The sequence below is a fragment of the Eumetopias jubatus genome, unplaced genomic scaffold, assembly GCF_037043125.1.
Source record: "Eumetopias jubatus isolate StellerSeaLion01/CBP00866 unplaced genomic scaffold, mEumJub1_p1.0 scaffold_2, whole genome shotgun sequence".
NCBI lineage: Eukaryota > Metazoa > Chordata > Mammalia > Carnivora > Otariidae > Eumetopias > Eumetopias jubatus.
The window spans coordinates 100,165,804-100,176,984 of record NW_028274808.1 but is presented as its reverse complement, the minus strand read 5'-3'; the positions used below and the strand labels follow the sequence as shown (position 1 = coordinate 100,176,984).

General features: G+C 35.5%; 1 non-coding gene across 1 annotated transcript; it reads left to right on the top strand.

Annotated features, from left to right (window-relative positions):
* The first annotated feature begins 10,097 nt into the window (after window positions 1-10,097).
* LOC114208306 (U6 spliceosomal RNA) lies at window positions 10,098-10,201 on the top strand. The gene has a single exon (XR_003609005.1). It is a non-coding gene; the product is annotated as a U6 spliceosomal RNA (small nuclear RNA).
* Window positions 10,202-11,181: the final 980 nt, after the last annotated feature.

Here is an 11,181-nt window from a genome sequence, read left to right as displayed (position 1 = left end):
TAGAACCCATGTCTCAATTATATCTTATTTCCATGTCATTTATCACAATATATTCACGAGTCCATATATTTTCCACACTTGGCGGAAAAGATACTATAATTTATAGTATTTTTTGCATTGGTACCCAATCTTTGTAGTGGCTAGATTATTATGAATAACCTAATATTTGGAATAGTCAGAAGTAGTTTTGGGTGTATACTAGATTTATCCATCCATCCATCCATCTTTCCTGTCCATACATCATCCATCCCTCATTGTATATATTCTCTATATGGAGATATTTGAGACTTTAGGATTTGGAGATAACACATCACAATTTCTGCAGAGCTGAAGACAAGGCAGGGAGGTTGGCATTAGACAGGGAGATAAAAGCTGGAACGTAATTCTACATTGGTCTCTTGAAGAATGTGGTCATTAAAACTCAGGAAAAAGGAAACAGAATAAAACACACCATTTGTTGAAAGAAAGACCACTTAAAAACAAGAATTACTATAGTTTTACTTCTACAAACAGATGTGAAATGCATCACAAAGGAACTCAATAATCATTTCCCTCCAGAAATCGCCAGTGTGCAACACAGAAGCCCTCTGACATTTGTCTCTGCTTTTCTAATAGGAAATAAATCTTAGTAACAGCTGAAAGATAAAGGAGGGATTATCAGAAGAGGCTAAGTACCCAAATCAAAGTCTATAGAATGAAAAAATGAATACATAAAAAAAAATCTCCTTTAGGAAAAAAGAGAGAAGACAGATGGCAAGAGAAACACACTTTTTAAAACGACAATAAATATGAAATTGACTCAAGAAGGAAAAATATAGGATTTGGACTTAGAACTGGGTAAGAATCTCTAGTTTTGTCTACCTTTGTACACTCAGGCAAATTATTTAAATATATTCTAACAGACATTTTTTTTTTCAATTTTCAAGTGACCCTAAACATTTTCTTGAGAATTAAATGAGATAATAATGTATGAAAAATAATTAAAATTTTGTCTGGAGAAGCACTCAATATTTATTAGATTCCTTCCTCACATTACTTTTGGCTTGAATGTCAGGACTCCTAGTAAGCTTTAGTCAACATGGTTGAACACATGGTAGCCTATGAGGTTCACTTTATAAAATCATTGAATCCTCAGGTTTGGATTGCTATCTAAGTTCAGACTTTTGAAGACAAATTCAAGTACACCAATAACTTCCTTTCACAACTTCTTTCCAGTCAGCCTTCCCAGTGAAGGGTGTGTATGTGTATGTCGGGTGAAGGAGAGGAATCCCAAGTATTTTCTGTTCTTTTCCATAAACCTGCATTCTTCATATTGTTCAGAGTTGAAAAGAGGCAGGAGGAGGAATCTGAGATAATTCTTGCTTAAAACCTCAAATAGAGGCTAGCTAAGGAACAGCTGAGACAGTAATGGCTTCCCTTGAACTCTTGGCTCTGAAACTGAGTCAGAGAGAGCAGAATAGAAGCTTTAGAATCCATGATTTCCACTTGTCTCCACTTCCTCTTTCTTTTACATCCCAGTTCATCTCTGGCTGTGGACTGCGATGAGTTCCCTGATCACACCAGGGGAGGTATCCCTATTTTTTCCCAACTCAAATGTGACCGACTATGGCAACACATATTTGTTGCTTTAATAGTGACTCGAATTGTCTATTACATTTCATGTTTATACAAATTATTTTCCTAAATAAGCAGAAAGTATATCTTCTCAGGCTTCACCCACACAGTATTCTGTACATTGTGTGAAAATACAAATATTATGTACATAGTCTCTTTACTAATTCTAACTTGATGATATACATATATGAATCTTTTTCCCATTTTCAATTTAGTTTGTGTTTTCTTTCTTGGTTATATTTGGCATTTTATTAGTTTAAACATTTTATATACATTTCTGCTTTATAATTTATCAGTATTTTCTCTATTATTTCTATTGTCCTACTTCTCTGAAGATTGCTTATGATTTTAAAATTTCTAAAATTGCATGCTAATTTATTTGAGTTCATTCCTTCTCTTTTAACCATGAAAGATTTTTAAACTATGTATTTGTTCTTAAAATCAGCTGGACCCTATCTCCTTAAGTTTCCTAAAAGTATTCTTACTTTTATTATTTTTTAGCTTTAGTTTTATCCTTTATTGCATTGTGGCCAGAGGAGAAAAACTGCAAATTCCACTTCAGATCATTTATTTGAGATTTTTCTTCTGTCCTGCACATGTACTCACTATTTGTAGCATACATTTTCCATATTCACCAGATTCTTGGCATTCTTATTTTCAATATTTATAGTATTAACATTTATGAGTGACCCTGAAGTTACATAACAGAATTTTTTTCAATTTTCTTGAGGCATGAATTTGAACTTCATGTGTTATAAAACTAGAGGACAAGGAAAGGGTAACTAGGAAGTCAATAGATCTAGTTGTCCACTGAATATCCTGACTTCAACAGAGGTGGGCCTTTCTAAGGGCTGTCAGGTACACTATGGTTCTCATTAAGTGTGAAGAATTAGAAAATATTCTCAGTTATGCAATAGTACAGTTTGTGAAGGAAATTACATTCAATAGGATTCCCCCCTCCAAGTTTAGGGGGTAAGAACACTCTTGGATATGTGTTTAAAATAAGTCTTGTCAATTTATTATAGTTTTCTAAATTTATATTTGACTCATTTATTTGCTTTGCAATGGTTTAGATATTTCAGGCCTCTCTCAACAATGGTATGCTTGTCAATTTTTCCTTATTTTCAAACGCTTTTTTGTTTTATGGATAAAGACCTGTATGATCCATAAAGGCACACACACAGTGCTTCATCACTCAGCACATCGTTCCTTGATTCACAATTTACTCGATGGTTGTACCCTTTAACGATATGAAAAACTCTTTCATTCTCAATTTTTGAATTTGGCTTTAAATTCTACTTTGATTTAATACTGTCTCTCAGTATTCTTGTTTTTATTTATTTATTTAAGATTTTATTTGTTTAAAAGAGAGAGAGAGCACAGGGAAGAGCAGAGGGAGAAGGACAAGCAGACTCCACACTGAGTGCGGAGCCTGACTTGGGGCTGATCTCAGAACCCTGAGATCATGACCTGAGCCAAAATCAAGAGTCAGATGCTTAACTGACTGAGCCACCCAGGGCCCCTTGTTTTTATTTTTTTTTAACCTCATAAATACACTAGTATGATTTTTTGGGTAACTATTTGTATTTATTGTTAAAATATGGTTGTTTCAAATAATTGATAGTTGGAGCTTGTTTTAAAGACTAATATGAGTGTTTTTGTCTTTTTTAAATTTTAAATTAAAATATTTTTAATGAACAACACTTTCAAATGGCACAAATCCAAAATGTTCACAATGATATATGGTGAAGAACCTTCCTTCTATTATTATCTTCTGGGTCTAGTTTTTCCCTTTCAGAAGTAACTGTTGTTATCATTTTCCTGTGTATCTTTTCAGGGATAATTTATGACCACATAAGCAAGTGTACCAAAGACATACATTTTTTGCACATATGTACACACACAGGCACATATACTATTTCTGTGCCTTGCCTATTTTACTTAACAATTAACTTTGGGGGTGCCTGGGTGGCTCAATCAGTTAAGGGCCCAACTCTTGATTTCAGTTCAGGTCATGATCTCAGAGTCATGGGATCGAGCCCCACATTGGAGCTCCATGCTTCAGATTCTTTCTCTCTCTCTGCCCCCCCCCCCCCACCTCCACTGGCACTCTCTCTCTTAAAAAAAAAAAATTAACTTTGTAGATTGTTACATATCAGGACTACATAATGAGTTTCTTCATTCTTTTAGATGGCTACATAGAATTTCATTTTGTATGCGGGTACAATTTATTTCACTATTTCATGGGTGTTTACTTAGGTTCTTTTCAATCTTTTAATATTATAATTGTATAGTAAATAACTTGTACATACACCTCTTTTTCACATTGCTAATATATCTGTAAAATCTTAGAACTGGAATTGCAAGATCAAAGGGCACTTAAAATTTCTTTTTGGGGGAATATATTTTATTTTTTTCAATTCTTTTGTAGGTAATATCCCACGCATTACTGAATTCAAAAGAAAAACAGAGTATGCAGAATGACCCCCCTTCCAAAAAAAAAAAAAAAAGGCCCACATTCTTATCTCCAGCACCTGTGAATACATTGCCTTACATGGAAAAAAGGACTCCCAGATGTGACTAAGGTTAAGGACCTTGAGATGGGGAGAGTATCCTGGATTATGTGGATGGGCCTAATCTAATCACATAAACCCTGAAATTGGAGAGCATTTCCTGGCTACGGTTAGAGAGAGACATGAAGACAGATGGAAGATTAGAGAGATGCGGTGATGCTAGAAGGGGGACCAAAAGCCAAGGAATACACGTGGCCTTTGGAAGCTCAAAAGGCAAGGAAATGGATTCTCTCCTGAAGCCTGCAGGAAGACACGCAGCCCTCCTGTAACCTTGCTCTTAGCTTGGTGAGACCTTTGTCAGACTCCTGACCTACAGAACTGCAATGTTATAAACCTGCGTTGTTTTAAACCCAGAATTTTGTGGTAATTTGTTAAAGCAGCAATGAAACCAATAAAAGGGAAAAAGGTAAGAATAACTATCCACATTCCCCTTTTCCTAAGTAAACTAACTCATTCTTCTCACCAGATGGAACCCTTTTCACCTCGTTGTGCATGCTTTCTGAGATATTCTATGCATTTATGAGCATTTATACACATTGTGTCATGAGTTCTAAGGGACATACTCTTTTCATTTTTTAAATGTGAAATTGGGATGCATCTTGGAATCCAGGGTTCTCAAAACTGAGTCCTCTAGAGAGGGTTTGCTTTTGCTTCTGCCAGTCACCTGAGGTCCTACAAACCTGAAACTACTCCAAGTTAAATGATCTAGGTTAAAACTCTTCTGTTTTTTGAACCATGTTGATAATGTGAATTCAGTCCACAAACCTGTGTGAGTATTGGCTTATGGTTTGAATTTCAGGGGGGAGATTATTTTTCTTTCCAGGTAGTGTCAAATTTGAGACATCCTAGTTTCCCTGCTATCTCTCCACATGGGTTTTCATTTACCTTCATTGAGGATGTAAAAGTTTGGTGACTCAGTAAATTCGTGTGTTATCAATTAGATTCTTAGTCTTGGTCATTTGTCTTTCCTCCTTATGTAATTTGCAAATTGCAATTGACAGTTTCTTAAATTTGATGAAATGTGCTATGTAAGAAAATTTCATTCAGTGGGAAGATTTGTGTTTTTTTCCGTGTTGTGTCTTTGGGGATCAAAAGTTCCTGCCAAATTGTTGGTTAAAAGAGAGATAGCAGGCATCATTGCAACCATTTACGTTAAGACCATTCTTTATTCTCTACCATTTAATCTCAGATATAAGGCCATCACTAATACGAATTGAATCAATAACAGAGAGGAATACTGACTTTCACTTACTTGAATGTCGGCACATATGAAAAGAGGGTAGCTTTGCCATGCAATCTGGACTGGTTGCTCCCTTTATAATCATCCAGGGCATTCCCTTTCCTCACCTCTCTTCTTGTGTTGGACCACATTTACTATTGCTCATGTATTTTCTTTCATGGTCAATTTCATTTTGGTAGAGCATCTCGCCAATGCTTCCTGGGAGCAGGAGATGAGAGATAACTTTTCAAAAATAACTTATGTCTCAAAATGTCTTTATTCCAATCATTCCATATTTTCTTATTGTTTTGCATGAGTATAGGAATCTGGATTGGAAATAATTTTTCTTCAGTATTTTTAAAGCATTGCTGTGTGTGGTTAGTTCCTGGTGGTGATGTTAGAGGGTGGAAGCCATTATATTCCTAATTCTTTGCATTCAACCTGCTTTTTGTTTATTTTGTTGTTGTTGTCGTTTTATTTTTTACTCTAGAAGCTATTAAGGGTTTTTCTTTGTCTACAATGTTACAGGGATGTGCTTTACCGGGGTCTGCTTGCTTACGTTGTGTTGGGCACTAAGTAGACCCTTCCTTTTAGAAACTCCTGTCTCTGAATCCTGTGGCATTATCTTAAAAGATTTTATTAATGATTTTCCGCCTCCCATCACTCCATTTTTCTACATCCCTTTGCTCTCTTTGCAAGCGCTATTATTCAGGTGTTGAACCTCCTAGAATGAACTTCCAATTTTCTTATCTTCCTCTCCTATTTTTCATCTTTGTGTTCTTTTGCTCTATATGGTAGGTTAATTTCCTTAACTTTATGCTCTTTGTTTATTTAAAAATTTTAAAATTTATTTTATTTTGTTTATATATTTTACTTCAAAATATTTTTTCCTATGGTGCTTTACATTTTAAGAGCTTGTTTTTATTCTCTAAATATTTTTTTCTTGGAGGATGTACATCTTGCTTCATGGATATAATTTATTGTCTTATCTCTCTGCTGATATCAATGATGATTTCTTTTTAGTGTGCTATCTTTTAAAAATATGTCTGCGTAGTTTCCATTCATTCCAATTTTTTTTTTTTTTTTTTTTTACTCCTTTGGTTGGTTTGATCTCTACCTCATATAGGAGAAGATATTCTCAGATGGCAGTTCTGGTTGTGGTCAAGGGGTCTCTGGTGGTGATCAAGGAAAGAGGAGTAAAAAGTCATTGGAAGCAGTAGACATATGGATGAGATCGCCAGCTTCAAACTTCATTCAGGGTGACCTAGGAGAGCTAATGATGGTTTGCGTGTCACGTAATTCCATATTTTCATTAGGTACTCAAGTGTTTAACTATGCTTAGAATCTTCCTTTCCAGCTAATGTCTCTTTTACCTTCTCCAGACAATAAAACTTGGGATTTCTTGGGGCCCCTTGGGTGGCTCAGTTGGTTAAGCATCTGCCTTTGGCTCAGTTCATGATCTCAGTGTCTTGGAATCAAGCCCTGCATTGGACTTCCCTGCTCAGCAGGGAGTCTGCTTCTCTCTCTCTCTCTCCCTCTGCCCCTCTGCCCTGCTCATGCTCTCTCTCTCTCTCTCAAATGAATAAATAAAAAAATCTAAAAAAAAAAACAACAACTTGGGATTTCCTCGGGGTTGCAGAAAGAGTAGCCACCTAAAGTGATGGAGTAAGAGAAGGTATCTCAGGCTTTAGGGATCTAAATACTCTTTAAACACTTTTCTTCCATCTCTCACCTTATTTTAACACCACACCCTTCACTCCAATTCTGTTACATCTTGAGGCTTCGGGAGATTTTCCAGTTTAAATTGGATTGTTCCTCAGATAAATCATATGACTCTCCACCAATTTTTGTTTCTTTATAGACAGCTTGTAATTTTATTTCTCCATTTGCTTGAGAATTTTTCTCTTAATCTTCAAAATTAAAACTTTTTTCTTTGTATTTTAGAAGGACTTTTCAATTTTGCCTTCTATATCATTAATTCAATGTTTTACAAAACATATTTATCTCCAACATACATTTTATTTGGATATTGCATTTTTTTTCCAGCTTTAGAGAGATCCAGTTGACATACAACATTGTTTAAGTTTAAGGTGTACAATGTTTTGATTTGATACACTCATGTATTTCAAAATGATTACTATCATAGTATTAACTAACACCTGCATCACTTCACGTAATTACTGTTTTGTTTTTATGCTGAGAACATTTAAGATTTACTCTCAGCAACTTTCAAGTATTTAACACAGTATTATTAGTGATAATCACTATGCTGTACATTAGATTCCCAGAACTTAGTCATCTTAAAGCTGAAAGTTTGTATTTCCTGACCAATATCTCCCCTCATCCCACCCACTCCCTATGGCCCCTGATAAGCACCATTTTAGTCTCTGTTTCTATAAATTTGGCTTTTTTAGATTCCACACGTAAGTGATACAACAAAGTAGTCGTCTTTCTCTGTTTGACTTGTTTCACTTAGCATTATAGCTTCAAGTTTCATCCATATTGTCACAAATAGCAAGATTTCCTTCTTTTTTAAGGCTGAATAATATCCCATTGTGTATATATTATCTATTCATCCATTAGTGAACACTTCGCTTGTTTCCACAGCTTGGCTGTAGTGAATAATGCTGCAATGAACACGAGAGTGCAGAAATCTCCTTGAGATCCTGTTTTCATTTCTTTTGGATAAATACCCAGAAATGGGAATCTTGGATAATATGATAGTTCTATTTTTATTTTTTGAGGAACCATCATATTGTTTTCCATAGTGGCTATACCATTTACCTTCCCACCAACAGTGCATAAAAGTTCCCTTCTCTCCACATCCTTGACAACTTGTTATCTCCTGTTGTTTTTATGATAGCCATCCTAACACATGTGAAGTGATAACTCTTTGTGGTTTTGATTGGCATTTTCTCAATATTAGTGATGTTGAACATTTTGCTATGTACCTGTTGGTCATTTGTATGTCTTCTATAGAAAAATGTCTATTCAGATCCCCTGCTTATTTTTAAAATCAGACTGTTTGTTTTTGCCATTGAGTTGCATGAGTTCTTTATATATTTTGGATACTAATTTTATCAGATATATGATTTGCACATGTTTTCTCCCATTCCATAGGCTGCCTGTTCATTTTGTTGATGATTTCCTTTGCTGTATAGAAGCTTTTAAGTTTGATGTAGTCCCACTTATTTATTTTTGCTTTTGTCACCTTTGCTTTTGGTGCCATATCTAAAAATCACTGCCAAAACTGATGACATGGAACTTACCCTTTACCTTTTCTTCTAGAAGTTTTATGTTTTTATGTCTTATGTTCAAGTCTTTAATCCATTTTGAGTTGATTTTTGTGTATGTTATAAGACAGAGGTCCCATTTCATTCTTCATGTGTTCAGTTTTCCCACCACCATTTATTGAAGGGACTATCCTTTCTCATTTTTGAATATTGCATTTTTTTGTTTCTTTGTGATTTCTTCTCACCTCATTCTCTCTCATTTAATCTCTCTTAATTTCTTTTTAATCTCTTCTTTTTGATAGTATTGTGATTTCCATCTTAGGGGGCTGTATTATTATTGTTCACTTTAGTTCTATCAAGCTTCCCATGGGTAGAAATTCCTCTTATAATCTGGCAAATATTTGATTGTTAGTCCTAGGCTTTGATTAACTCCTTTAATTTCCTAGTATACAAAGATAATTTAGTAAGAACTTGGGAGATGCTTTACCAGGACTTGGCAAATAAATTGCATATTTAATTGGCAATTAGGCTTTTTGCACATATAAGTTGATAAAATTGAGTACTTTTCCCCTGATTCCATCATCACTACATGCCCCTAACAAGAGCATATCTCTCATGGTAGTAGACCCAGGAGATGTACTGGTATAGCATTAAAATAAACCTCAATTAGGAGGTTTGTCAATATTCCAGAAGTGACTAACGACATACAGCATAATCTCAGATGTTCTCAACTCCTTTGTACCACTGCTATAGAACCACTGAATTGTTGAAAAGTAGACTTTGAGGCACACCATTGTTTTATTGAAATGTAAACTGAGGTTAAAAGAGTTTAAAAGAAGGATAAAAGAAAGGTCTTTTAGCTAGTTTGGTCGGGAAGAGACTCGAAGTTAGAGTTTTACACTGTCCATCTAATACTCATCTCATAATAAGTGGTATTCTTGTAGAGTGGGAAGCAGAGGAGGGAAAGCCTTGCTTGTGGTTTCTTTGTTATTAAAGCAGAGACTTACTCATTAACTAACTCAGCATAGGATTCTCTTTTCAAGGGGATGACTAGAGGATGACAGAGTCCAGGGCTTGACACACCTTTCCTGAAGTGTTAAAACCTAAGGGCTTCAGGGGAGCTTGGGTGGCTCAGTCGGTTGAGCGTCCAACTCTTGGCTTCTGCTCAGGTCATGATCTCAGGGTCATGATATCAAGCCCCACTTCGGGCTCCTGGCTCAGCGGGGCGTCTGCTTGAGGTTCTTTCCCTCTCCCTCTGCCCATCCCCCTGATCTTTCTCTCTCTCTCTAAAATAAAAATTAAAACAAAACAAAAAAAACCTAAGGGTTTTGAACTGTTTTCCAGTGGGGACCAGTCTAAGACAATTCAAGGAATATATGGTGCAGTTCTAGAGCAAAAAAAGTTATGGGGCTCAGCTTATGATTCTCCATGCAGAGACAAATGTTGAAAAATTATCTTGTGCTTGTTTCGGCAGCACATTTATTAAAATTGGAACAACACAGAGTTTAGCATGGCCTCTGTGCAAAGAGGACAAGCAAATTCATGAAGTGTTCCATATTTTTAAAAAAGAAAGAAAGAGAAGAAAAATTGTCTTGTATCTTTCTCCTTTTCCTTTTCCCAGGTAGTCTGCTGTCCAATTAACATATTCAGAACACTGTAAATAAAATCCCACTTGGTTCAAAACAACATATGAGTCTTCTTGTCTGACCCCAGTTCCTAAATTGTCAGTGGAGCAACAGTGTATTGTTTGTGAAAGAAAGTCAGTTCTAATTTATTCTGATTTCCCTTTGAATACATTTCAAAATCACCAAAGCAAACCTAATGGTAATTTTGAGATTGATCAGTCATAGAGCTTTGCTGAGGGGAAGGTCTAAAAATCAAATGTAGCCAGCTTGATCCGTGCCCTGGTTTGTTTTGGTCTTCATGCCCATCGGCCTGTCACTTTCATGATTTGGGAATAAGAATTGATTTCTCTTTTGGGGGTGGGGGGAGGAAGCAATTAGATTGTATAATTTAGGGAAAGGAGATAGAATAAGTAACTATCAGAGAACAGAACTGAAAGATAAGAATTTTAGCATTTCTGTTGCTGTTATTTGTTTACTTGAAACTTGAGGCCACTTGACTTGGATGGGGACATTTATAGCTTTGAAAAATCGAAAAATAAATTTGGCAAATGTAATTTTTAAGTAAAGTCATTTAATTCGTTCTCTTTTCCTCCACATATTATATTCCAGGGTACCCAGATTCTTAAGTCTTTGCTTATAAAGCCATTCAGAGGTCTCTGGATTACAACAGGACAAATCTTGATTGCATTTCATTCATAGTTTTTAATTAAGAATATACATTCTTGCATTCATTCTAACAAACAATTATCTTGACGGAGCACCTCAACATATGGGCCATGCACTTTGCTCGGCATACAAATCTAATACATAGCTCCTACCCTCAACAACTTTAGAGTCTAGTTGGGGAGACAACAGGTGAAAAAATGTTGGAGTATAATATGGTACATACAGAGGTTTGTCTGTATGCAACAGAAGTT